General features: G+C 68.2%; 35 non-coding genes across 35 annotated transcripts; all 35 read right to left on the minus strand.

Moving 5' to 3' along the window:
- Nucleotides 1–9: 9 nt before the first annotated feature.
- LOC148591104 (5S ribosomal RNA) lies at nt 10–128 on the minus strand. The gene has a single exon (XR_015914158.1). It is a non-coding gene; the product is annotated as a 5S ribosomal RNA (ribosomal RNA).
- Nucleotides 129–566: 438 nt separating this feature from the next.
- LOC148591105 (5S ribosomal RNA) lies at nt 567–685 on the minus strand. Its single transcript, XR_015914160.1, has one exon. It is a non-coding gene; the product is annotated as a 5S ribosomal RNA (ribosomal RNA).
- A 438-nt stretch (nt 686–1,123) lies between these two features.
- LOC148591106 (5S ribosomal RNA) lies at nt 1,124–1,242 on the minus strand. The gene has a single exon (XR_015914161.1). It is a non-coding gene; the product is annotated as a 5S ribosomal RNA (ribosomal RNA).
- Nucleotides 1,243–1,680: 438 nt separating this feature from the next.
- On the minus strand, nt 1,681–1,799 carry LOC148591107 (5S ribosomal RNA). The gene has a single exon (XR_015914136.1). It is a non-coding gene; the product is annotated as a 5S ribosomal RNA (ribosomal RNA).
- Nucleotides 1,800–2,237: 438 nt separating this feature from the next.
- On the minus strand, nt 2,238–2,356 carry LOC148591108 (5S ribosomal RNA). Its single transcript, XR_015914142.1, has one exon. It is a non-coding gene; the product is annotated as a 5S ribosomal RNA (ribosomal RNA).
- Nucleotides 2,357–2,794: 438 nt separating this feature from the next.
- LOC148591109 (5S ribosomal RNA) lies at nt 2,795–2,913 on the minus strand. The gene has a single exon (XR_015914162.1). It is a non-coding gene; the product is annotated as a 5S ribosomal RNA (ribosomal RNA).
- A 438-nt stretch (nt 2,914–3,351) lies between these two features.
- LOC148591110 (5S ribosomal RNA) lies at nt 3,352–3,470 on the minus strand. The gene has a single exon (XR_015914163.1). It is a non-coding gene; the product is annotated as a 5S ribosomal RNA (ribosomal RNA).
- A 438-nt stretch (nt 3,471–3,908) lies between these two features.
- On the minus strand, nt 3,909–4,027 carry LOC148591111 (5S ribosomal RNA). Its single transcript, XR_015914131.1, has one exon. It is a non-coding gene; the product is annotated as a 5S ribosomal RNA (ribosomal RNA).
- A 438-nt stretch (nt 4,028–4,465) lies between these two features.
- Nucleotides 4,466–4,584, minus strand: LOC148591112 (5S ribosomal RNA). Its single transcript, XR_015914164.1, has one exon. It is a non-coding gene; the product is annotated as a 5S ribosomal RNA (ribosomal RNA).
- A 438-nt stretch (nt 4,585–5,022) lies between these two features.
- On the minus strand, nt 5,023–5,141 carry LOC148591113 (5S ribosomal RNA). The gene has a single exon (XR_015914165.1). It is a non-coding gene; the product is annotated as a 5S ribosomal RNA (ribosomal RNA).
- A 438-nt stretch (nt 5,142–5,579) lies between these two features.
- Nucleotides 5,580–5,698, minus strand: LOC148591114 (5S ribosomal RNA). The gene has a single exon (XR_015914159.1). It is a non-coding gene; the product is annotated as a 5S ribosomal RNA (ribosomal RNA).
- A 438-nt stretch (nt 5,699–6,136) lies between these two features.
- Nucleotides 6,137–6,255, minus strand: LOC148591115 (5S ribosomal RNA). Its single transcript, XR_015914166.1, has one exon. It is a non-coding gene; the product is annotated as a 5S ribosomal RNA (ribosomal RNA).
- A 438-nt stretch (nt 6,256–6,693) lies between these two features.
- On the minus strand, nt 6,694–6,812 carry LOC148591116 (5S ribosomal RNA). The gene has a single exon (XR_015914167.1). It is a non-coding gene; the product is annotated as a 5S ribosomal RNA (ribosomal RNA).
- A 438-nt stretch (nt 6,813–7,250) lies between these two features.
- Nucleotides 7,251–7,369, minus strand: LOC148591117 (5S ribosomal RNA). Its single transcript, XR_015914132.1, has one exon. It is a non-coding gene; the product is annotated as a 5S ribosomal RNA (ribosomal RNA).
- Nucleotides 7,370–7,807: 438 nt separating this feature from the next.
- LOC148591118 (5S ribosomal RNA) lies at nt 7,808–7,926 on the minus strand. The gene has a single exon (XR_015914168.1). It is a non-coding gene; the product is annotated as a 5S ribosomal RNA (ribosomal RNA).
- A 438-nt stretch (nt 7,927–8,364) lies between these two features.
- LOC148591119 (5S ribosomal RNA) lies at nt 8,365–8,483 on the minus strand. Its single transcript, XR_015914133.1, has one exon. It is a non-coding gene; the product is annotated as a 5S ribosomal RNA (ribosomal RNA).
- A 438-nt stretch (nt 8,484–8,921) lies between these two features.
- Nucleotides 8,922–9,040, minus strand: LOC148591120 (5S ribosomal RNA). Its single transcript, XR_015914169.1, has one exon. It is a non-coding gene; the product is annotated as a 5S ribosomal RNA (ribosomal RNA).
- Nucleotides 9,041–9,478: 438 nt separating this feature from the next.
- LOC148591121 (5S ribosomal RNA) lies at nt 9,479–9,597 on the minus strand. The gene has a single exon (XR_015914171.1). It is a non-coding gene; the product is annotated as a 5S ribosomal RNA (ribosomal RNA).
- A 438-nt stretch (nt 9,598–10,035) lies between these two features.
- On the minus strand, nt 10,036–10,154 carry LOC148591122 (5S ribosomal RNA). The gene has a single exon (XR_015914134.1). It is a non-coding gene; the product is annotated as a 5S ribosomal RNA (ribosomal RNA).
- A 438-nt stretch (nt 10,155–10,592) lies between these two features.
- LOC148591123 (5S ribosomal RNA) lies at nt 10,593–10,711 on the minus strand. Its single transcript, XR_015914172.1, has one exon. It is a non-coding gene; the product is annotated as a 5S ribosomal RNA (ribosomal RNA).
- Nucleotides 10,712–11,149: 438 nt separating this feature from the next.
- Nucleotides 11,150–11,268, minus strand: LOC148591124 (5S ribosomal RNA). The gene has a single exon (XR_015914135.1). It is a non-coding gene; the product is annotated as a 5S ribosomal RNA (ribosomal RNA).
- A 438-nt stretch (nt 11,269–11,706) lies between these two features.
- LOC148591125 (5S ribosomal RNA) lies at nt 11,707–11,825 on the minus strand. Its single transcript, XR_015914173.1, has one exon. It is a non-coding gene; the product is annotated as a 5S ribosomal RNA (ribosomal RNA).
- Nucleotides 11,826–12,263: 438 nt separating this feature from the next.
- LOC148591126 (5S ribosomal RNA) lies at nt 12,264–12,382 on the minus strand. The gene has a single exon (XR_015914174.1). It is a non-coding gene; the product is annotated as a 5S ribosomal RNA (ribosomal RNA).
- Nucleotides 12,383–12,820: 438 nt separating this feature from the next.
- On the minus strand, nt 12,821–12,939 carry LOC148591127 (5S ribosomal RNA). Its single transcript, XR_015914143.1, has one exon. It is a non-coding gene; the product is annotated as a 5S ribosomal RNA (ribosomal RNA).
- Nucleotides 12,940–13,377: 438 nt separating this feature from the next.
- On the minus strand, nt 13,378–13,496 carry LOC148591128 (5S ribosomal RNA). The gene has a single exon (XR_015914175.1). It is a non-coding gene; the product is annotated as a 5S ribosomal RNA (ribosomal RNA).
- A 438-nt stretch (nt 13,497–13,934) lies between these two features.
- LOC148591129 (5S ribosomal RNA) lies at nt 13,935–14,053 on the minus strand. Its single transcript, XR_015914170.1, has one exon. It is a non-coding gene; the product is annotated as a 5S ribosomal RNA (ribosomal RNA).
- A 438-nt stretch (nt 14,054–14,491) lies between these two features.
- LOC148591130 (5S ribosomal RNA) lies at nt 14,492–14,610 on the minus strand. Its single transcript, XR_015914176.1, has one exon. It is a non-coding gene; the product is annotated as a 5S ribosomal RNA (ribosomal RNA).
- A 438-nt stretch (nt 14,611–15,048) lies between these two features.
- On the minus strand, nt 15,049–15,167 carry LOC148591131 (5S ribosomal RNA). The gene has a single exon (XR_015914177.1). It is a non-coding gene; the product is annotated as a 5S ribosomal RNA (ribosomal RNA).
- A 438-nt stretch (nt 15,168–15,605) lies between these two features.
- Nucleotides 15,606–15,724, minus strand: LOC148591132 (5S ribosomal RNA). Its single transcript, XR_015914144.1, has one exon. It is a non-coding gene; the product is annotated as a 5S ribosomal RNA (ribosomal RNA).
- Nucleotides 15,725–16,162: 438 nt separating this feature from the next.
- LOC148591133 (5S ribosomal RNA) lies at nt 16,163–16,281 on the minus strand. Its single transcript, XR_015914178.1, has one exon. It is a non-coding gene; the product is annotated as a 5S ribosomal RNA (ribosomal RNA).
- Nucleotides 16,282–16,719: 438 nt separating this feature from the next.
- On the minus strand, nt 16,720–16,838 carry LOC148591134 (5S ribosomal RNA). Its single transcript, XR_015914181.1, has one exon. It is a non-coding gene; the product is annotated as a 5S ribosomal RNA (ribosomal RNA).
- A 438-nt stretch (nt 16,839–17,276) lies between these two features.
- LOC148591135 (5S ribosomal RNA) lies at nt 17,277–17,395 on the minus strand. The gene has a single exon (XR_015914179.1). It is a non-coding gene; the product is annotated as a 5S ribosomal RNA (ribosomal RNA).
- Nucleotides 17,396–17,833: 438 nt separating this feature from the next.
- LOC148591136 (5S ribosomal RNA) lies at nt 17,834–17,952 on the minus strand. The gene has a single exon (XR_015914180.1). It is a non-coding gene; the product is annotated as a 5S ribosomal RNA (ribosomal RNA).
- Nucleotides 17,953–18,390: 438 nt separating this feature from the next.
- LOC148591137 (5S ribosomal RNA) lies at nt 18,391–18,509 on the minus strand. The gene has a single exon (XR_015914118.1). It is a non-coding gene; the product is annotated as a 5S ribosomal RNA (ribosomal RNA).
- A 438-nt stretch (nt 18,510–18,947) lies between these two features.
- LOC148591138 (5S ribosomal RNA) lies at nt 18,948–19,066 on the minus strand. The gene has a single exon (XR_015914182.1). It is a non-coding gene; the product is annotated as a 5S ribosomal RNA (ribosomal RNA).
- Nucleotides 19,067–19,216: the final 150 nt, after the last annotated feature.

The following is a 19,216-nucleotide window of genomic DNA, read 5'->3' on the forward strand; positions in this document are numbered from 1 at the left end:
CCGGGCAAAAGCCTACAGCACCCGGTATTCCCAGGCGGTCTCCCATCCAAGTACTAACCGGGCCCGACCCTGCTTAGCTTCCGAGATCAGACGAGATCGGGCGTTTTCAGGGTGGTATGGCCGTAGGCGAGAGCGGCACCCGCAGGCGCCCTCTTCACGGCACGGCCCGCACACCCGCACCACCGCACGAGGCACCCTGTACCCCGCTCGTGCCCCGCTCACCACACACAAACACACGCGCCACTCTTGCCCCGCGCCCTCAAACACTCTCCACGCAACACCCCACCTCGCCTAGCACGCTCACTACGCAACAACACCTCCAAGAACGCCCCCCACGCCGCGCGCAACGCGCACGGCAGCGCCGCACTCACGACGCTCCGCTCACAAGCCCTGGCTCCCCACGCCTCACCGCGCACCAGCCCTGGCTCCGCCACACGCCCGCACACCCTCCGCACAAAGCACTACCCCCACAGCCTCCTCGCAAGCCCTTGGCACAGCACCAGCAGCACACGCACAGCCGCACGCACCCCGCGGCCTGCAAAAGGACCCCGCCAGCCCCGGGCAAAAGCCTACAGCACCCGGTATTCCCAGGCGGTCTCCCATCCAAGTACTAACCGGGCCCGACCCTGCTTAGCTTCCGAGATCAGACGAGATCGGGCGTTTTCAGGGTGGTATGGCCGTAGGCGAGAGCGGCACCCGCAGGCGCCCTCTTCACGGCACGGCCCGCACACCCGCGCTACCGCACGAGGCACCCTGTACCGCGCTCGTGCCCCGCTCACCACACACAAACACACGCGCCACTCTTGCCCCGCGCCCTCAAACACCCTCCACGCAACACCCCACCTCGCCTAGCACGCTCACTACGCAACAACACCTCCAAGAACGCCCCCCACGCCGCGCGCAACGCGCACGCCAGCGCCGCACTCACGACGCTCCGCTCACAAGCCCTCGCTCCCCACGCCTCACCGCGCACCAGCCCTGGCTCCGCCACACGCCCGCACACCCTCCGCACAAAGCACTACCCCCACAGCCTCCTCGCAAGCCCTTGGCACAGCACCAGCAGCACACGCACAGCCGCACGCACCCCGCGGCCTGCAAAAGGATCCCGCCAGCCCCGGGCAAAAGCCTACAGCACCCGGTATTCCCAGGCGGTCTCCCATCCAAGTACTAACCGGGCCCGACCCTGCTTAGCTTCCGAGATCAGACGAGATCGGGCGTTTTCAGGGTGGTATGGCCGTAGGCGAGAGCGGCACCCGCAGGCGCCCTCTTCACGGCACGGCCCGCACACCCGCGCTACCGCACGAGGCACCCTGTACCGCACTCGTGCCCCGCTCACCACACACAAACACACGCGCCACTCTTGCCCCGCGCCCTCAAACACCCTCCACGCAACACCCCACCTCGCCTAGCACGCTCACTACGCAACAACACCTCCAAGAACGCCCCCCACGCCGCGCGCAACGCGCACGCCAGCGCCGCACTCACGACGCTCCGCTCACAAGCCCTCGCTCCCCACGCCTCACCGCGCACCAGCCCTGGCTCCGCCACACGCCCGCACACCCTCCGCACAAAGCACTACCCCCACAGCCTCCTCGCAAGCCCTTGGCACAGCACCAGCAGCACACGCACAGCCGCACGCACCCCGCGGCCTGCAAAAGGACCCCGCCAGCCCCGGGCAAAAGCCTACAGCACCCGGTATTCCCAGGTGGTCTCCCATCCAAGTACTAACTGGGCCCGACCCTGCTTAGCTTCCGAGATCAGACGAGATCGGGCGTTTTCAGGGTGGTATGGCCGTAGGCGAGAGCGGCACCCGCAGGCGCCCTCTTCACGGCACGGCCCGCACACCCGCACTACCGCACGAGGCACCCTGTACCGCGCTCGTGCCCCGCTCACCACACACAAACACACGCGCCACTCTTGCCCCGCGCCCTCAAACACCCTCCACGCAACACCCCACCTCGCCTAGCACGCTCACTACGCAACAACACCTCCAAGAACGCCCCCCACGCCGCGCGCAACGCGCACGCCAGCGCCGCACTCACGACGCTCCGCTCACAAGCCCTGGCTCCCCACGCCTCACCGCGCACCAGCCCTGGCTCCGCCACACGCCCGCACACCCTCCGCACAAAGCACTACCCCCACAGCCTCCTCGCAAGCCCTTGGCACAGCACCAGCAGCACACGCACAGCCGCACGCACCCCGCGGCCTGCAAAAGGACCCCGCCAGCCCCGGGCAAAAGCCTACAGCACCCGGTATTCCCAGGCGGTCTCCCATCCAAGTACTAACCGGGCCCGACCCTGCTTAGCTTCCGAGATCAGACGAGATCGGGCGTTTTCAGGGTGGTATGGCCGTACGCGAGAGCGGCACCCGCAGGCGCCCTCTTCACGGCACGGCCCGCACACCCGCACCACCGCACGAGGCACCCTGTACCGCGCTCGTGCCCCGCTCACCACACACAAACACACGCGCCACTCTTGCCCCGCGCCCTCAAACACTCTCCACGCAACACCCCACCTCGCCTAGCACGCTCACTACGCAACAACACCTCCAAGAACGCCCCCCACGCCGCGCGCAACGCGCACGGCAGCGCCGCACTCACGACGCTCCGCTCACAAGCCCTCGCTCCCCACGCCTCACCGCGCACCAGCCCTGGCTCCGCCACACGCCCGCACACCCTCCGCACAAAGCACTACCCCCACAGCCTCCTCGCAAGCCCTTGGCACAGCACCAGCAGCACACGCACAGCCGCACGCACCCCGCGGCCTGCAAAAGGACCCCGCCAGCCCCGGGCAAAAGCCTACAGCACCCGGTATTCCCAGGCGGTCTCCCATCCAAGTACTAACCGGGCCCGACCCTGCTTAGCTTCCGAGATCAGACGAGATCGGGCGTTTTCAGGGTGGTATGGCCGTAGGCGAGAGCGGCACCCGCAGGCGCCCTCTTCACGGCACGGCCCGCACACCCGCACCACCGCACGAGGCACCCTGTACCCCGCTCGTGCCCTGCTCACCACACACAAACACACGCGCCACTCTTGCCCCGCGCCCTCAAACACCCTCCACGCAACACCCCACCTCGCCTAGCACGCTCACTACGCAACAACACCTCCAAGAACGCCCCCCACGCCGCGCGCAACGCGCACGCCAGCGCCGCACTCACGACGCTCCGCTCACAAGCCCTGGCTCCCCACGCCTCACCGCGCACCAGCCCTGGCTCCGCCACACGCCCGCACACCCTCCGCACAAAGCACTACCCCCACAGCCTCCTCGCAAGCCCTTGGCACAGCACCAGCAGCACACGCACAGCCGCACGCACCCCGCGGCCTGCAAAAGGACCCCGCCAGCCCCGGGCAAAAGCCTACAGCACCCGGTATTCCCAGGCGGTCTCCCATCCAAGTACTAACCGGGCCCGACCCTGCTTAGCTTCCGAGATCAGACGAGATCGGGCGTTTTCAGGGTGGTATGGCCGTAGGCGAGAGCGGCACCCGCAGGCGCCCTCTTCACGGCACGGCCCGCACACCCGCACTACCGCACGAGGCACCCTGTACCCCGCTCGTGCCCCGCTCACCACACACAAACACACGCGCCACTCTTGCCCCGCGCCCTCAAACACCCTCCACGCAACACCCCACCTCGCCTAGCACGCTCACTATGCAACAACACCTCCAAGAACGCCCCCCACGCCGCGCGCAACGCGCACGCCAGCGCCGCACTCACGACGCTCCGCTCACAAGCCCTGGCTCCCCACGCCTCACCGCGCACCAGCCCTGGCTCCGCCACACGCCCGCACACCCTCCGCACAAAGCACTACCCCCACAGCCTCCTCGCAAGCCCTTGGCACAGCACCAGCAGCACACGCACAGCCGCACGCACCCCGCGGCCTGCAAAAGGACCCCGCCAGCCCCGGGCAAAAGCCTACAGCACCCGGTATTCCCAGGCGGTCTCCCATCCAAGTACTAACCGGGCCCGACCCTGCTTAGCTTCCGAGATCAGACGAGATCGGACGTTTTCAGGGTGGTATGGCCGTAGGCGAGAGCGGCACCCGCAGGCGCCCTCTTCACGGCACGGCCCGCACACCCGCACCACCGCACGAGGCACCCTGTACCGCGCTCGTGCCCCGCTCACCACACACAAACACACGCGCCACTCTTGCCCCGCGCCCTCAAACACTCTCCACGCAACACCCCACCTCGCCTAGCACGCTCACTACGCAACAACACCTCCAAGAACGCCCCCCACGCCTCGCGCAACGCGCACGGCAGCGCCGCACTCACGACGCTCCGCTCACAAGCCCTGTCTCCCCACGCCTCACCGCGCACCAGCCCTGGCTCCGCCACACGCCCGCACACCCTCCGCACAAAGCACTACCCCCACAGCCTCCTCGCAAGCCCTTGGCACAGCACCAGCAGCACACGCACAGCCGCACGCACCCCGCGGCCTGCAAAAGGACCCCGCCAGCCCCGGGCAAAAGCCTACAGCACCCGGTATTCCCAGGCGGTCTCCCATCCAAGTACTAACCGGGCCCGACCCTGCTTAGCTTCCGAGATCAGACGAGATCGGGCGTTTTCAGGGTGGTATGGCCGTAGGCGAGAGCGGCACCCGCAGGCGCCCTCTTCACGGCACGGCCCGCACACCCGCACTACCGCACGAGGCACCCTGTACCGCGCTCGTGCCCCGCTCACCACACACAAACACACGCGCCACTCTTGCCCCGCGCCCTCAAACACCCTCCACGCAACACCCCACCTCGCCTAGCACGCTCACTACGCAACAACACCTCCAAGAACGCCCCCCACGCCGCGCGCAACGCGCACGGCAGCGCCGCACTCACGACGCTCCGCTCACAAGCCCTGGCTCCCCACGCCTCACCGCGCACCAGCCCTGGCTCCGCCACACGCCCGCACACCCTCCGCACAAAGCACTACCCCCACAGCCTCCTCGCAAGCCCTTGGCACAGCACCAGCAGCACACGCACAGCCGCACGCACCCCGCGGCCTGCAAAAGGACCCCGCCAGCCCCGGGCAAAAGCCTACAGCACCCGGTATTCCCAGGCGGTCTCCCATCCAAGTACTAACCGGGCCCGACCCTGCTTAGCTTCCGAGATCAGACGAGATCGGGCGTTTTCAGGGTGGTATGGCCGTAGGCGAGAGCGGCACCCGCAGGCGCCCTCTTCACGGCACGGCCCGCACACCCGCGCTACCGCACGAGGCACCCTGTACCGCGCTCGTGCCCCGCTCACCACACACAAACACACGCGCCACTCTTGCCCCGCGCCCTCAAACACCCTCCACGCAACACCCCACCTCGCCTAGCACGCTCACTACGCAACAACACCTCCAAGAACGCCCCCCACGCCGCGCGCAACGCGCACGCCAGCGCCGCACTCACGACGCTCCGCTCACAAGCCCTCGCTCCCCACGCCTCACCGCGCACCAGCCCTGGCTCCGCCACACGCCCGCACACCCTCCGCACAAAGCACTACCCCCACAGCCTCCTCGCAAGCCCTTGGCACAGCACCAGCAGCACACGCACAGCCGCACGCACCCCGCGGCCTGCAAAAGGACCCCGCCAGCCCCGGGCAAAAGCCTACAGCACCCGGTATTCCCAGGTGGTCTCCCATCCAAGTACTAACCGGGCCCGACCCTGCTTAGCTTCCGAGATCAGACGAGATCGGGCGTTTTCAGGGTGGTATGGCCGTAGGCGAGAGCGGCACCCGCAGGCGCCCTCTTCACGGCACGGCCCGCACACCCGCACCACCGCACGAGGCACCCTGTACCGCGCTCGTGCCCCGCTCACCACACACAAACACACGCGCCACTCTTGCCCCGCGCCCTCAAACACCCTCCACGCAACACCCCACCTCGCCTAGCACGCTCACTACGCAACAACACCTCCAAGAACGCCCCCCACGCCGCGCGCAACGCGCACGCCAGCGCCGCACTCACGACGCTCCGCTCACAAGCCCTGGCTCCCCACGCCTCACCGCGCACCAGCCCTGGCTCCGCCACACGCCCGCACACCCTCCGCACAAAGCACTACCCCCACAGCCTCCTCGCAAGCCCTTGGCACAGCACCAGCAGCACACGCACAGCCGCACGCACCCCGCGGCCTGCAAAAGGACCCCGCCAGCCCCGGGCAAAAGCCTACAGCACCCGGTATTCCCAGGCGGTCTCCCATCCAAGTACTAACCGGGCCCGACCCTGCTTAGCTTCCGAGATCAGACGAGATCGGGCGTTTTCAGGGTGGTATGGCCGTAGGCGAGAGCGGCACCCGCAGGCGCCCTCTTCACGGCACGGCCCGCACACCCGCACCACCGCACGAGGCACCCTGTACCGCGCTCGTGCCCCGCTCACCACACACAAACACACGCGCCACTCTTGCCCCGCGCCCTCAAACACCCTCCACGCAACACCCCACCTCGCCTAGCACGCTCACTACGCAACAACACCTCCAAGAACGCCCCCCACGCCGCGCGCAACGCGCACGGCAGCGCCGCACTCACGACGCTCCGCTCACAAGCCCTCGCTCCCCACGCCTCACCGCGCACCAGCCCTGGCTCCGCCACACGCCCGCACACCCTCCGCACAAAGCACTACCCCCACAGCCTCCTCGCAAGCCCTTGGCACAGCACCAGCAGCACACGCACAGCCGCACGCACCCCGCGGCCTGCAAAAGGACCCCGCCAGCCCCGGGCAAAAGCCTACAGCACCCGGTATTCCCAGGCGGTCTCCCATCCAAGTACTAACCGGGCCCGACCCTGCTTAGCTTCCGAGATCAGACGAGATCGGGCGTTTTCAGGGTGGTATGGCCGTAGGCGAGAGCGGCACCCGCAGGCGCCCTCTTCACGGCACGGCCCGCACACCCGCACCACCGCACGAGGCACCCTGTACCCCGCTCGTGCCCCGCTCACCACACACAAACACACGCGCCACTCTTGCCCCGCGCCCTCAAACACCCTCCACGCAACACCCCACCTCGCCTAGCACGCTCACTATGCAACAACACCTCCAAGAACGCCCCCCACGCCGCGCGCAACGCGCACGCCAGCGCCGCACTCACGACGCTCCGCTCACAAGCCCTGGCTCCCCACGCCTCACCGCGCACCAGCCCTGGCTCCGCCACACGCCCGCACACCCTCCGCACAAAGCACTACCCCCACAGCCTCCTCGCAAGCCCTTGGCACAGCACCAGCAGCACACGCACAGCCGCACGCACCCCGCGGCCTGCAAAAGGACCCCGCCAGCCCCGGGCAAAAGCCTACAGCACCCGGTATTCCCAGGCGGTCTCCCATCCAAGTACTAACCGGGCCCGACCCTGCTTAGCTTCCGAGATCAGACGAGATCGGACGTTTTCAGGGTGGTATGGCCGTAGGCGAGAGCGGCACCCGCAGGCGCCCTCTTCACGGCACGGCCCGCACACCCGCACCACCGCACGAGGCACCCTGTACCGCGCTCGTGCCCCGCTCACCACACACAAACACACGCGCCACTCTTGCCCCGCGCCCTCAAACACTCTCCACGCAACACCCCACCTCGCCTAGCACGCTCACTACGCAACAACACCTCCAAGAACGCCCCCCACGCCTCGCGCAACGCGCACGGCAGCGCCGCACTCACGACGCTCCGCTCACAAGCCCTGTCTCCCCACGCCTCACCGCGCACCAGCCCTGGCTCCGCCACACGCCCGCACACCCTCCGCACAAAGCACTACCCCCACAGCCTCCTCGCAAGCCCTTGGCACAGCACCAGCAGCACACGCACAGCCGCACGCACCCCGCGGCCTGCAAAAGGACCCCGCCAGCCCCGGGCAAAAGCCTACAGCACCCGGTATTCCCAGGCGGTCTCCCATCCAAGTACTAACCGGGCCCGACCCTGCTTAGCTTCCGAGATCAGACGAGATCGGGCGTTTTCAGGGTGGTATGGCCGTAGGCGAGAGCGGCACCCGCAGGCGCCCTCTTCACGGCACGGCCCGCACACCCGCACTACCGCACGAGGCACCCTGTACCGCGCTCGTGCCCCGCTCACCACACACAAACACACGCGCCACTCTTGCCCCGCGCCCTCAAACACCCTCCACGCAACACCCCACCTCGCCTAGCACGCTCACTACGCAACAACACCTCCAAGAACGCCCCCCACGCCGCGCGCAACGCGCACGGCAGCGCCGCACTCACGACGCTCCGCTCACAAGCCCTGGCTCCCCACGCCTCACCGCGCACCAGCCCTGGCTCCGCCACACGCCCGCACACCCTCCGCACAAAGCACTACCCCCACAGCCTCCTCGCAAGCCCTTGGCACAGCACCAGCAGCACACGCACAGCCGCACGCACCCCGCGGCCTGCAAAAGGACCCCGCCAGCCCCGGGCAAAAGCCTACAGCACCCGGTATTCCCAGGCGGTCTCCCATCCAAGTACTAACCGGGCCCGACCCTGCTTAGCTTCCGAGATCAGACGAGATCGGACGTTTTCAGGGTGGTATGGCCGTAGGCGAGAGCAGCACCCGCAGGCGCCCTCTTCACGGCACGGCCCGCACACCCGCACTACCGCACGAGGCACCCTGTACCGCGCTCGTGCCCCGCTCACCACACACAAACACACGCGCCACTCTTGCCCCGCGCCCTCAAACACTCTCCACGCAACACCCCACCTCGCCTAGCACGCTCACTACGCAACAACACCTCCAAGAACGCCCCCCACGCCGCGCGCAACGCGCACGCCAGCGCCGCACTCACGACGCTCCGCTCACAAGCCCTCGCTCCCCACGCCTCACCGCGCACCAGCCCTGGCTCCGCCACACGCCCGCACACCCTCCGCACAAAGCACTACCCCCACAGCCTCCTCGCAAGCCCTTGGCACAGCACCAGCAGCACACGCACAGCCGCACGCACCCCGCGGCCTGCAAAAGGACCCCGCCAGCCCCGGGCAAAAGCCTACAGCACCCGGTATTCCCAGGCGGTCTCCCATCCAAGTACTAACCGGGCCCGACCCTGCTTAGCTTCCGAGATCAGACGAGATCGGGCGTTTTCAGGGTGGTATGGCCGTAGGCGAGAGCGGCACCCGCAGGCGCCCTCTTCACGGCACGGCCCGCACACCCGCACCACCGCACGAGGCACCCTGTACCGCGCTCGTGCCCCGCTCACCACACACAAACACACGCGCCACTCTTGCCCCGCGCCCTCAAACACCCTCCACGCAACACCCCACCTCGCCTAGCACGCTCACTACGCAACAACACCTCCAAGAACGCCCCCCACGCCGCGCGCAACGCGCACGGCAGCGCCGCACTCACGACGCTCCGCTCACAAGCCCTCGCTCCCCACGCCTCACCGCGCACCAGCCCTGGCTCCGCCACACGCCCGCACACCCTCCGCACAAAGCACTACCCCCACAGCCTCCTCGCAAGCCCTTGGCACAGCACCAGCAGCACACGCACAGCCGCACGCACCCCGCGGCCTGCAAAAGGACCCCGCCAGCCCCGGGCAAAAGCCTACAGCACCCGGTATTCCCAGGCGGTCTCCCATCCAAGTACTAACCGGGCCCGACCCTGCTTAGCTTCCGAGATCAGACGAGATCGGGCGTTTTCAGGGTGGTATGGCCGTAGGCGAGAGCGGCACCCGCAGGCGCCCTCTTCACGGCACGGCCCGCACACCCGCACCACCGCACGAGGCACCCTGTACCCCGCTCGTGCCCCGCTCACCACACACAAACACACGCGCCACTCTTGCCCCGCGCCCTCAAACACCCTCCACGCAACACCCCACCTCGCCTAGCACGCTCACTATGCAACAACACCTCCAAGAACGCCCCCCACGCCGCGCGCAACGCGCACGCCAGCGCCGCACTCACGACGCTCCGCTCACAAGCCCTGGCTCCCCACGCCTCACCGCGCACCAGCCCTGGCTCCGCCACACGCCCGCACACCCTCCGCACAAAGCACTACCCCCACAGCCTCCTCGCAAGCCCTTGGCACAGCACCAGCAGCACACGCACAGCCGCACGCACCCCGCGGCCTGCAAAAGGACCCCGCCAGCCCCGGGCAAAAGCCTACAGCACCCGGTATTCCCAGGCGGTCTCCCATCCAAGTACTAACCGGGCCCGACCCTGCTTAGCTTCCGAGATCAGACGAGATCGGACGTTTTCAGGGTGGTATGGCCGTAGGCGAGAGCGGCACCCGCAGGCGCCCTCTTCACGGCACGGCCCGCACACCCGCACCACCGCACGAGGCACCCTGTACCGCGCTCGTGCCCCGCTCACCACACACAAACACACGCGCCACTCTTGCCCCGCGCCCTCAAACACTCTCCACGCAACACCCCACCTCGCCTAGCACGCTCACTACGCAACAACACCTCCAAGAACGCCCCCCACGCCTCGCGCAACGCGCACGGCAGCGCCGCACTCACGACGCTCCGCTCACAAGCCCTGTCTCCCCACGCCTCACCGCGCACCAGCCCTGGCTCCGCCACACGCCCGCACACCCTCCGCACAAAGCACTACCCCCACAGCCTCCTCGCAAGCCCTTGGCACAGCACCAGCAGCACACGCACAGCCGCACGCACCCCGCGGCCTGCAAAAGGACCCCGCCAGCCCCGGGCAAAAGCCTACAGCACCCGGTATTCCCAGGCGGTCTCCCATCCAAGTACTAACCGGGCCCGACCCTGCTTAGCTTCCGAGATCAGACGAGATCGGGCGTTTTCAGGGTGGTATGGCCGTAGGCGAGAGCGGCACCCGCAGGCGCCCTCTTCACGGCACGGCCCGCACACCCGCACTACCGCACGAGGCACCCTGTACCGCGCTCGTGCCCCGCTCACCACACACAAACACACGCGCCACTCTTGCCCCGCGCCCTCAAACACCCTCCACGCAACACCCCACCTCGCCTAGCACGCTCACTACGCAACAACACCTCCAAGAACGCCCCCCACGCCGCGCGCAACGCGCACGGCAGCGCCGCACTCACGACGCTCCGCTCACAAGCCCTGGCTCCCCACGCCTCACCGCGCACCAGCCCTGGCTCCGCCACACGCCCGCACACCCTCCGCACAAAGCACTACCCCCACAGCCTCCTCGCAAGCCCTTGGCACAGCACCAGCAGCACACGCACAGCCGCACGCACCCCGCGGCCTGCAAAAGGACCCCGCCAGCCCCGGGCAAAAGCCTACAGCACCCGGTATTCCCAGGCGGTCTCCCATCCAAGTACTAACCGGGCCCGACCCTGCTTAGCTTCCGAGATCAGACGAGATCGGACGTTTTCAGGGTGGTATGGCCGTAGGCGAGAGCGGCACCCGCAGGCGCCCTCTTCACGGCACGGCCCGCACACCCGCACTACCGCACGAGGCACCCTGTACCGCGCTCGTGCCCCGCTCACCACACACAAACACACGCGCCACTCTTGCCCCGCGCCCTCAAACACTCTCCACGCAACACCCCACCTCGCCTAGCACGCTCACTACGCAACAACACCTCCAAGAACGCCCCCCACGCCGCGCGCAACGCGCACGCCAGCGCCGCACTCACGACGCTCCGCTCACAAGCCCTCGCTCCCCACGCCTCACCGCGCACCAGCCCTGGCTCCGCCACACGCCCGCACACCCTCCGCACAAAGCACTACCCCCACAGCCTCCTCGCAAGCCCTTGGCACAGCACCAGCAGCACACGCACAGCCGCACGCACCCCGCGGCCTGCAAAAGGACCCCGCCAGCCCCGGGCAAAAGCCTACAGCACCCGGTATTCCCAGGCGGTCTCCCATCCAAGTACTAACCGGGCCCGACCCTGCTTAGCTTCCGAGATCAGACGAGATCGGGCGTTTTCAGGGTGGTATGGCCGTAGGCGAGAGCGGCACCCGCAGGCGCCCTCTTCACGGCACGGCCCGCACACCCGCACTACCGCACGAGGCACCCTGTACCGCGCTCGTGCCCCGCTCACCACACACAAACACACGCGCCACTCTTGCCCCGCGCCCTCAAACACCCTCCACGCAACACCCCACCTCGCCTAGCACGCTCACTACGCAACAACACCTCCAAGAACGCCCCCCACGCCGCGCGCAACGCGCACGGCAGCGCCGCACTCACGACGCTCCGCTCACAAGCCCTGGCTCCCCACGCCTCACCGCGCACCAGCCCTGGCTCCGCCACACGCCCGCACACCCTCCGCACAAAGCACTACCCCCACAGCCTCCTCGCAAGCCCTTGGCACAGCACCAGCAGCACACGCACAGCCGCACGCACCCCGCGGCCTGCAAAAGGACCCCGCCAGCCCCGGGCAAAAGCCTACAGCACCCGGTATTCCCAGGCGGTCTCCCATCCAAGTACTAACCGGGCCCGACCCTGCTTAGCTTCCGAGATCAGACGAGATCGGGCGTTTTCAGGGTGGTATGGCCGTAGGCGAGAGCGGCACCCGCAGGCGCCCTCTTCACGGCACGGCCCGCACACCCGCACTACCGCACGAGGCACCCTGTACCGCGCTCGTGCCCCGCTCACCACACACAAACACACGCGCCACTCTTGCCCCGCGCCCTCAAACACCCTCCACGCAACACCCCACCTCGCCTAGCACGCTCACTACGCAACAACACCTCCAAGAACGCCCCCCACGCCGCGCGCAACGCGCACGCCAGCGCCGCACTCACGACGCTCCGCTCACAAGCCCTCGCTCCCCACGCCTCACCGCGCACCAGCCCTGGCTCCGCCACACGCCCGCACACCCTCCGCACAAAGCACTACCCCCACAGCCTCCTCGCAAGCCCTTGGCACAGCACCAGCAGCACACGCACAGCCGCATGCACCCCGCGGCCTGCAAAAGGACCCCGCCAGCCCCGGGCAAAAGCCTACAGCACCCGGTATTCCCAGGCGGTCTCCCATCCAAGTACTAACCGGGCCCGACCCTGCTTAGCTTCCGAGATCAGACGAGATCGGGCGTTTTCAGGGTGGTATGGCCGTACGCGAGAGCGGCACCCGCAGGCGCCCTCTTCACGGCACGGCCCGCACACCCGCACCACCGCACGAGGCACCCTGTACCCCGCTCGTGCCCCGCTCACCACACACAAACACACGCGCCACTCTTGCCCCGCGCCCTCAAACACCCTCCACGCAACACCCCACCTCGCCTAGCACGCTCACTACGCAACAACACCTCCAAGAACGCCCCCCACGCCGCGCGCAACGCGCACGGCAGCGCCGCACTCACGACGCTCCGCTCACAAGCCCTCGCTCCCCACGCCTCACCGCGCACCAGCCCTGGCTCCGCCACACGCCCGCACACCCTCCGCACAAAGCACTACCCCCACAGCCTCCTCGCAAGCCCTTGGCACAGCACCAGCAGCACACGCACAGCCGCACGCACCCCGCGGCCTGCAAAAGGACCCCGCCAGCCCCGGGCAAAAGCCTACAGCACCCGGTATTCCCAGGCGGTCTCCCATCCAAGTACTAACCGGGCCCGACCCTGCTTAGCTTCCGAGATCAGACGAGATCGGGCGTTTTCAGGGTGGTATGGCCGTAGGCGAGAGCGGCACCCGCAGGCGCCCTCTTCACGGCACGGCCCGCACACCCGCACTACCGCACGAGGCACCCTGTACCGCGCTCGTGCCCCGCTCACCACACACAAACACACGCGCCACTCTTGCCCCGCGCCCTCAAACACCCTCCACGCAACACCCCACCTCGCCTAGCACGCTCACTACGCAACAACACCTCCAAGAACGCCCCCCACGCCGCGCGCAACGCGCACGCCAGCGCCGCACTCACGACGCTCCGCTCACAAGCCCTCGCTCCCCACGCCTCACCGCGCACCAGCCCTGGCTCCGCCACACGCCCGCACACCCTCCGCACAAAGCACTACCCCCACAGCCTCCTCGCAAGCCCTTGGCACAGCACCAGCAGCACACGCACAGCCGCACGCACCCCGCGGCCTGCAAAAGGACCCCGCCAGCCCCGGGCAAAAGCCTACAGCACCCGGTATTCCCAGGTGGTCTCCCATCCAAGTACTAACCGGGCCCGACCCTGCTTAGCTTCCGAGATCAGACGAGATCGGGCGTTTTCAGGGTGGTATGGCCGTAGGCGAGAGCGGCACCCGCAGGCGCCCTCTTCACGGCACGGCCCGCACACCCGCACTACCGCACGAGGCACCCTGTACCGCGCTCATGCCCCGCTCACCACACACAAACACACGCGCCACTCTTGCCCCGCGCCCTCAAACACCCTCCACGCAACACCCCACCTCGCCTAGCACGCTCACTACGCAACAACACCTCCAAGAACGCCCCCCACGCCTCGCGCAACGCGCACGGCAGCGCCGCACTCACGACGCTCCGCTCACAAGCCCTGGCTCCCCACGCCTCACCGCGCACCAGCCCTGGCTCCGCCACACGCCCGCACACCCTCCGCACAAAGCACTACCCCCACAGCCTCCTCGCAAGCCCTTGGCACAGCACCAGCAGCACACGCACAGCCGCACGCACCCCGCGGCCTGCAAAAGGACCCCGCCAGCCCCGGGCAAAAGCCTACAGCACCCGGTATTCCCAGGCGGTCTCCCATCCAAGTACTAACCGGGCCCGACCCTGCTTAGCTTCCGAGATCAGACGAGATCGGGCGTTTTCAGGGTGGTATGGCCGTAGGCGAGAGCGGCACCCGCAGGCGCCCTCTTCACGGCACGGCCCGCACACCCGCACTACCGCACGAGGCACCCTGTACCCCGCTCGTGCCCCGCTCACCACACACAAACACACGCGCCACTCTTGCCCCGCGCCCTCAAACACCCTCCACGCAACACCCCACCTCGCCTAGCACGCTCACTACGCAACAACACCTCCAAGAACGCCCCCCACGCCTCGCGCAACGCGCACGCCAGCGCCGCACTCACGACGCTCCGCTCACAAGCCCTGGCTCCCCACGCCTCACCGCGCACCAGCCCTGGCTCCGCCACACGCCCGCACACCCTCCGCACAAAGCACTACCCCCACAGCCTCCTCGCAAGCCCTTGGCACAGCACCAGCAGCACACGCACAGCCGCACGCACCCCGCGGCCTGCAAAAGGACCCCGCCAGCCCCGGGCAAAAGCCTACAGCACCCGGTATTCCCAGGCGGTCTCCCATCCAAGTACTAACCGGGCCCGACCCTGCTTAGCTTCCGAGATCAGACGAGATCGGGCGTTTTCAGGGTGGTATGGCCGTAGGCGAGAGCGGCACCCGCAGGCGCCCTCTTCACGGCACGGCCCGCACACCCGCACTACCGCACGAGGCACCCTGTACCGCGCTCGTGCCCCGCTCACCACACACAAACACACGCGCCACTCTTGCCCCGCGCCCTCAAACACCCTCCACGCAACACCCCACCTCGCCTAGCACGCTCACTACGCAACAACACCTCCAAGAACGCCCCCCACGCCGCGCGCAACGCGCACGCCAGCGCCGCACTCACGACGCTCCGCTCACAAGCCCTCGCTCCCCACGCCTCACCGCGCACCAGCCCTGGCTCCGCCACACGCCCGCACACCCTCCGCACAAAGCACTACCCCCACAGCCTCCTCGCAAGCCCTTGGCACAGCACCAGCAGCACACGCACAGCCGCATGCACGCCGCGGCCTGCAAAAGGACCCCGCCAGCCCCGGGCAAAAGCCTACAGCACCCGGTATTCCCAGGCGGTCTCCCATCCAAGTACTAACCGGGCCCGACCCTGCTTAGCTTCCGAGATCAGACGAGATCGGGCGTTTTCAGGGTGGTATGGCCGTACGCGAGAGCGGCACCCGCAGGCGCCCTCTTCACGGCACGGCCCGCACACCCGCACCACCGCACGAGGCACCCTGTACCCCGCTCGTGCCCCGCTCACCACACACAAACACACGCGCCACTCTTGCCCCGCGCCCTCAAACACCCTCCACGCAACACCCCACCTCGCCTAGCACGCTCACTACGCAACAACACCTCCAAGAACGCCCCCCACGCCGCGCGCAACGCGCACGGCAGCGCCGCACTCACGACGCTCCGCTCACAAGCCCTCGCTCCCCACGCCTCACCGCGCACCAGCCCTGGCTCCGCCACACGCCCGCACACCCTCCGCACAAAGCACTACCCCCACAGCCTCCTCGCAAGCCCTTGGCACAGCACCAGCAGCACACGCACAGCCGCACGCACCCCGCGGCCTGCAAAAGGACCCCGCCAGCCCCGGGCAAAAGCCTACAGCACCCGGTATTCCCAGGCGGTCTCCCATCCAAGTACTAACCGGGCCCGACCCTGCTTAGCTTCCGAGATCAGACGAGATCGGGCGTTTTCAGGGTGGTATGGCCGTAGGCGAGAGCGGCACCCGCAGGCGCCCTCTTCACGGCACGGCCCGCACACCCGCACTACCGCACGAGGCACCCTGTACCGCGCTCGTGCCCCGCTCACCACACACAAACACACGCGCCACTCTTGCCCCGCGCCCTCAAACACCCTCCACGCAACACCCCACCTCGCCTAGCACGCTCACTACGCAACAACACCTCCAAGAACGCCCCCCACGCCGCGCGCAACGCGCACGCCAGCGCCGCACTCACGACGCTCCGCTCACAAGCCCTCGCTCCCCACGCCTCACCGCGCACCAGCCCTGGCTCCGCCACACGCCCGCACACCCTCCGCACAAAGCACTACCCCCACAGCCTCCTCGCAAGCCCTTGGCACAGCACCAGCAGCACACGCACAGCCGCACGCACCCCGCGGCCTGCAAAAGGACCCCGCCAGCCCCGGGCAAAAGCCTACAGCACCCGGTATTCCCAGGTGGTCTCCCATCCAAGTACTAACCGGGCCCGACCCTGCTTAGCTTCCGAGATCAGACGAGATCGGGCGTTTTCAGGGTGGTATGGCCGTAGGCGAGAGCGGCACCCGCAGGCGCCCTCTTCACGGCACGGCCCGCACACCCGCACTACCGCACGAGGCACCCTGTACCGCGCTCATGCCCCGCTCACCACACACAAACACACGCGCCACTCTTGCCCCGCGCCCTCAAACACCCTCCACGCAACACGCCACCTCGCCTAGCACGCTCACTACGCAACAACACCTCCAAGAACGCCCCCCACGCCTCGCGCAACGCGCACGGCAGCGCCGCACTCACGACGCTCCGCTCACAAGCCCTGGCTCCCCACGCCTCACCGCGCACCAGCCCTGGCTCCGCCACACGCCCGCACACCCTCCGCACAAAGCACTACCCCCACAGCCTCCTCGCAAGCCCTTGGCACAGCACCAGCAGCACACGCACAGCCGCACGCACCCCGCGGCCTGCAAAAGGACCCCGCCAGCCCCGGGCAAAAGCCTACAGCACCCGGTATTCCCAGGCGGTCTCCCATCCAAGTACTAACCGGGCCCGACCCTGCTTAGCTTCCGAGATCAGACGAGATCGGGCGTTTTCAGGGTGGTATGGCCGTAGGCGAGAGCGGCACCCGCAGGCGCCCTCTTCACGGCACGGCCCGCACACCCGCACTACCGCACGAGGCACCCTGTACCCCGCTCGTGCCCCGCTCACCACACACAAACACACGCGCCACTCTTGCCCCGCGCCCTCAAACACCCTCCACGCAACACCCCACCTCGCCTAGCACGCTCACTACGCAACAACACCTCCAAGAACGCCCCCCACGCCTCGCGCAACGCGCACGCCAGCGCCGCACTCACGACGCTCCGCTCACAAGCCCTGGCTCCCCACGCCTCACCGCGCACCAGCCCTGGCTCCGCCACACGCCCGCACACCCTCCGCACAAAGCACTACCCCCACAGCCTCCTCGCAAGCCCTTGGCACAGCACCAGCAGCACACGCACAGCCGCACGCACCCCGCGGCCTGCAAAAGGACCCCGCCAGCCCCGGGCAAAAGCCTACAGCACCCGGTATTCCCAGGCGGTCTCCCATCCAAGTACTAACCGGGCCCGACCCTGCTTAGCTTCCGAGATCAGACGAGATCGGGCGTTTTCAGGGTGGTATGGCCGTAGGCGAGAGCGGCACCCGCAGGCGCCCTCTTCACGGCACGGCCCGCACACCCGCACTACCGCACGAGGCACCCTGTACCCCGCTCGTGCCCCGCTCACCACACACAAACACACGCGCCACTCTTGCCCCGCGCCCTCAAACACCCTCCACGCAACACCCCACCTCGCCTAGCACGCTCACTATGCAACAACACCTCCAAGAACGCCCCCCACGCCGCGCGCAACGCGCACGCCAGCGCCGCACTCACGACGCTCCGCTCACAAGCCCTGGCTCCCCACGCCTCACCGCGCACCAGCCCTGGCTCCGCCACACGCCCGCACACCCTCCGCACAAAGCACTACCCCCACAGCCTCCTCGCAAGCCCTTGGCACAGCACCAGCAGCACACGCACAGCCGCACGCACCCCGCGGCCTGCAAAAGGACCCCGCCAGCCCCGGGCAAAAGCCTACAGCACCCGGTATTCCCAGGCGGTCTCCCATCCAAGTACTAACCGGGCCCGACCCTGCTTAGCTTCCGAGATCAGACGAGATCGGATGTTTTCAGGGTGGTATGGCCGTAGGCGAGAGCGGCACCCGCAGGCGCCCTCTTCACGGCACGGCCCGCACACCCGCACCACCGCACGAGGCACCCTGTACCGCGCTCGTGCCCCGCTCACCACACACAAACACACGCGCCACTCTTGCCCCGCGCCCTCAAACACTCTCCACGCAACACCCCACCTCGCCTAGCACGCTCACTACGCAACAACACCTCCAAGAACGCCCCCCACGCCTCGCGCAACGCGCACGGCAGCGCCGCACTCACGACGCTCCGCTCACAAGCCCTGGCTCCCCACGCCTCACCGCGCACCAGCCCTGGCTCCGCCACACGCCCGCACACCCTCCGCACAAAGCACTACCCCCACAGCCTCCTCGCAAGCCCTTGGCACAGCACCAGCAGCACACGCACAGCCGCACGCACCCCGCGGCCTGCAAAAGGACCCCGCCAGCCCCGGGCAAAAGCCTACAGCACCCGGTATTCCCAGGCGGTCTCCCATCCAAGTACTAACCGGGCCCGACCCTGCTTAGCTTCCGAGATCAGACGAGATCGGGCGTTTTCAGGGTGGTATGGCCGTAGGCGAGAGCGGCACCCGCAGGCGCCCTCTTCACGGCACGGCCCGCACACCCGCACTACCGCACGAGGCACCCTGTACCGCGCTCGTGCCCCGCTCACCACACACAAACACACGCGCCACTCTTGCCCCGCGCCCTCAAACACCCTCCACGCAA

Source organism: Tinamus guttatus, unplaced genomic scaffold, assembly GCF_059628265.1.
Source record: "Tinamus guttatus ecotype Peru unplaced genomic scaffold, ASM5962826v1 Tinamus_guttatus_pri_ptg000927l, whole genome shotgun sequence".
Taxonomy (NCBI): domain Eukaryota; kingdom Metazoa; phylum Chordata; class Aves; order Tinamiformes; family Tinamidae; genus Tinamus; species Tinamus guttatus.